Raw genomic sequence first — 5,346 nt, forward strand, 5'->3', positions numbered from 1 at the left:
GTGCCTGGAATGTTCTTTCTCTTTTTGATTCTTAGTTGTTTCTCAGAAATCTCTTTAATACCATGGTCTCTGACCATTCCCTTAGCGGAGTTAGCTGGAGGTTTCCTCTTCCAGTTTCTCGAAGCATTTCACGCGTCTGTACACTGGCGTTTATTAGCTCTGTTGTCAGACACTCTGTCCTGACCCCTTGGACACTGTGAGTTCCCTGATGGCTGTCGTGTCTCTTTTCTCAGTCCCTCCCACAGTGTGTTTCTGAGTGGAGCTATGTTGAAGCTATTTACAGGAGAATTTCATCTTAATACAAGTTAGAACTTCCAAACTATTACAGTTGTTCAAAAATTGAAGAGGCTGCCTGATATAGGGCAGATGCTTAGCAAATAAGTGGAATATTGAATAAGCTGTGAACACTTGAATCTACCTGCTGCCCAAAATTACTCTAGTCAAGTCTGAAAGGATCATTTAAACATTGTAAGAAGCACTTAATGATAAACCATTGAAAATGTTTTACTAAGAGTTATTGGACTGTACCTATTCTATATAGTATATATGTACATATATAAAATACATATATATGTAAAATATATGTATATGTAAAACACACATACACACATATATGTATGTTTGTGTATTTTGGACCACAGAGATTATATATATATATATATATATATATATATATATATATATACTATAGACTTGGATGGCCACACTGCAATCCCTTCTCCTCCATTCTCCTCTCGTGATCTTAGGCACCCATGCACAGGTGCCTGATATGAGGTTTAATCCACCAGGTCCAGGACTCGAACCATGGTTGACTACATGGGAGTCCAGCGACATAGCCATTATGCTAACTGCTGGTCCCCCTGGTCATAGTTCTTTACCCTGTTTTCTACTTGCAGAACAATCAATGTGAATATTATTTAAGCATTATCTCTCTTACTTTCAGCAACATGAACTGTCTGTATATTTTAAATTTCTTTGTGGTAGTTCTTTTTGCTATTGACTACAGTACCTCCATGATGGGAATGATTCAGAAAATAGTTTGGAGAGAAAAAAAAAATCCTTTATTTTATTTTCAAAATTAGAGAAAAATAAAAGAAATTAGGCAAAAAGGGAAAATGGCAGAAATATAGGTATCATAATTTAAGGCAGATATATATGACAATTTATAAATTTATCCCATTTGAATATAGCATATTAGACAATTTTGTTATTTTTCAAAATTATCAAAATATGAAAACCTCCATAGGAAAGGTACTGCCTATAATAACGTACCCCTCATAGTATGCAAACACAACCTTTGGCATGAAGTGAAGATCTCGAGACGATCTTCGAGGTAACAGTGTACCTTCACAGAGTCTCCTCCGGCACAAGGCCAGTCCAGCTACTGAGAGGCACAAGGGAGGTATAGTTAGAGATGGATTAAGCTGTTGTAGCAAAGAGGCAAAGATTCCAAAGTCTCATGTCAGAGAAGTTCATTTCTCCATGAGTAAGACAGTGGAGGTAAGCTGGCAGTCTTGGGACAGTGAATGACTGCTCCCCAAGGGCATATCCAGCTCACGGGACTCTATCAGATGCTTTGTAGTTCCTGACAGCAACAGTTTTCAGTTTTTAAGATGAGTAAAACTCACCTTTAGGGCTTTTAAAACAGAGTACTGAGCCTCAAATCCAGAGTTTCTGATTCAGTAGTTCTGAAGTGGGGCCTAAGAATGTGCATTTCTTTTTCTCTCTCTCTCTTTCTTTCTCTCTCTTTCTTTCTTTTTCTCCATTTTTGTCATTTGTCAGTCTCAATTGATCTGTATATTTAATATAAATTCAATAAAAATCTAGCAAGAGGCTTTTTTGTTTCTTTATTTGTTCTTTTTATTTTGTTTTGCTTTTGTTTTTAGAAATTGATAAGCTGAATCAAAAATTTACATAGAATGCAAAGGACCTAGAATAGCCAGAGCAACTTTGCAATTGAAGAAAAAAATTAGAAAGCCGAACTGCCTGATTTCAATATTTACTACAAAACACTAGTTATCAGTACTGTGGCTGTTGTAGGTTGAATGTCTTCCTCTCACCCCAAAATTCACAAGTTGAAGCCCTAACTCTCTATTTCATGTATTTGATGAATGGATTTCTTATTTATTTATTTATTTATGTATTTATGTATGTATGTATGTATGTATGTATGTATGTATGTATGTATGTATGTATGTATGTATGTATGTATGTATGTATGTATGTATGTATGTATGTATGTATGTATGTATGTATTTATTTATTTATTTATATTTTAAATTTGACCAGAGAGGGAAAGAATGAGAGAGAGAGACAGAAGGAAAGTGAAAAGGCAAGTTGCTAGGTCTGGGACTCAAGTCACGGTCAGCCATGTGGGAGTTCAGCACTCTTAATCGCCATACCACCTGTTGGCCCCATGAATGGACTTTTGAAAGATAGTTAGGGGTCTCATGCCGGGCGCGTGTGCGTGCATGCCCAAGATCTCAAGAGGAGAAAGGAGGAGGAATTGCAGTGTGGCCAATCCCCTTGGGGTGGGGTGATTTCTCTCTTTCTGTCTCTCTGTCTCTGTCTTTCTGGTGAGTGCACGTGCTCTATAGCAAAAACCTCTCCAAAAAAAAAAAAAAACAATCTGAAAGATAGTTAGGGGCAGATGAGGTCAGAAGGGAAGAGTCCTTATAATGGGATTTGTATTCTTTTAAGACAGGAACTTGCTTTCTCTTGCTGTTTGCTGTATTAGAAGGTGGCCGTCTGCAAGTCAGGAAAAGAGCCTTCACTATGAATTGACTGTATTGGCGCCCTGATCTCAGACTTCAGCCTCCAGAACTATGAGAAGGAAATTTTCTGTTTAAGCTACCGAGTCTATGGTACTTTATTATGACAGCCCAACTTAAGACAATGATAAAGTCATAAGAAAATGCAAATAGAAGAGTCAAAAAATAGATATAGATACAAATGATTTTTGACAAAGATGCAGAGACATTCAAAGGAGAAAATATAGTCTTTTCAACAAATGATGTTGGAACAATTGAATCTCTACATGCAAAACAAAACAAGCACCAATATAAACCCTAAACCATAAACAAAATTAACTTCAATTCAAATTTGAATCATAACCTAAATATAAAAGTTAAAACTATAAAACTTAAAGAAGGAAACATAAATAAAAATTTCTGTGACCTTGGTTAGGCAGAGATTTCTTGAAAATCACACCAGGCAAATGTGTTTGTGCCCAAAATCCTGAGAGAAGAATGGAGAAAGGATTGTGATGTGACCATCCCCCCAGTGGGTAATTTCTCACCTTCCCTCTCTGTCTCTTTCTGGCAAGTACAGGTACCTTATGGCAAAAGCTTAAAAAAGAAAAAAAAAAGATAATTAGAAAAGAAAAAAGCCACAGACTGTGAGAAAACATGTTCAAAGCATGTATCTGCTAAAGCACATGCATCTACAATATAAAAAAGACTGTCAAACCCAAATAATGTAAAAATAACTCAACCAAAAACACCAGCACATTTAAGTAGACTTTACCAAAGAAGATACATGGGTGTGTAAGAAGCACATGGACAGATGCTTAATGTCATTATTCATTAGGGAAATGAAAATTAAAACCACAATGAGACACCACTATGCACCTATTAGAGTGAGTCACATGAAAAAGACTGGTACAGCAACTGTTGGATAGGATGTGGAGGGACTAACACCGTTACACTGTTGGAAATATTCTTTTTTTTGGAAAGGTTTTTGCTATAGGGTGCATGCGCTCACCAGAAAGACAGAGAGAGATAGAGAAATAGAAAGTGAGAAATCACCCCACGGGGGGATGGCCACGCTGCAATCCCTTCTCCTCCATTCTCTTCCCAGGATCTTGGGCACGCATGCACATGTGCCCTGTATGAGTTTAAGTCACCGGGTCTGGGACTTGAACCGCAGTTGACTACATGGTCGACTACATGTCCAGCGACGACATAGCCATTACGCTAACTGCTGGTCCCTGCGCTGTTGGAAATGTTAAATGGCACAGCCAGTTTGAGAAAGTTTTACAGTTTCTTAAAATATTAAGCATACACTTCTAACATGATCTAGCCATCCTATTCTGAAATATTAACCTGAGAAAAGAAATTGTATGTCTATATAAAAACTTTTACATGAACATTCACAGAAACTTTATAGTAGTGTCAAATTGGAAACAAGCCAAATGTTCATCAGTAGGAGGATGGATAAGCTGATTGTGGTACATATCCATACAAAGGAATGCTATTCAACAAAATGGAAGGAACTATTGATATATACAACAACATAGATATATCCGTAAGTGCTGAGTAAAAAACAAAAACAAAAACAAAACAGATGTAGAGTACATACTGTATGAGTTCATTTTCATAAAACTTTAAAATGAAAACTTATCTGTATATATTGACAGCCAGCAGATGGGAGTGGTGGTAGGTAGAAATGGGTAGGTGAGAGGGTTCACAGAGGGCAACAGGAAATTTTGGGAGTGATGGATATATTCATTTTCTTGAATGTGGTAATAGTTTCCTGGGTTTAAACTTATCACATCATACACTTACTGTGTTTGCTGTTCACCTATTATACCTCAATAAAGCTATAAGAAAAAAAAGGAAAAAGAGGTAAAAGATATAGGAGCAAAGAGCATATGGAGAGAGATTTTTGCCATAGGGCTCATGCACTTGCCAGAGAGATAGAAAGACAGAAAACAAGAAATCACCCCCATGGAGGATGGCCACACTGCAGTCCCTTCTCCTCCATTCTCCTCATGGGATCTTGGATACACACATGTACCTGATGTGAAGTTTAAACCACCAGGTCCAGGACTCATGCCACGGTCAACTACATAGGAGTCCAGTGACATAACCATTACGCCATCTGGTCCCACTTACATAGAATTTTAAAAACATTTATCATTTATTATCTATTTTTTTTTCTTGTGATTTTTGGGCCTCCAGGTCTGGGACTTGAACCATGGTTGACTATATGGGTGTCCAGTGCCTCATTCACCATACCGCCTGCTGGCCCCTTATATAAATTTTTTTAAATGCTGGAATTTAATTGAACTGAACCAATGTTTGACTACTTTCAATTTTTTTCTTCATAGAAGCATATAAAATTTACTTTTTCTCATTCCCAATTTTCATACCCTTCCAAAACACCTTAACATCATCTTCACCAGTTAAAACAACTTCATTGCATAAAAGCACAAGCATAGATATGGCTCAAGAGATGTTTTAATTACGCTCTCTTCATGTTACCAAGTGGGAAATGTGTTCCTTGAATAAGAGTAATCAAGAATGAGATATCAAGGGACCAGCAGTTAGCGTAATGGCTATGTCG

The sequence above is a fragment of the Tupaia chinensis genome, unplaced genomic scaffold, assembly GCF_000334495.1.
Source record: "Tupaia chinensis unplaced genomic scaffold, TupChi_1.0 Scaffold144568_1, whole genome shotgun sequence".
Lineage (NCBI taxonomy): Eukaryota > Metazoa > Chordata > Mammalia > Scandentia > Tupaiidae > Tupaia > Tupaia belangeri.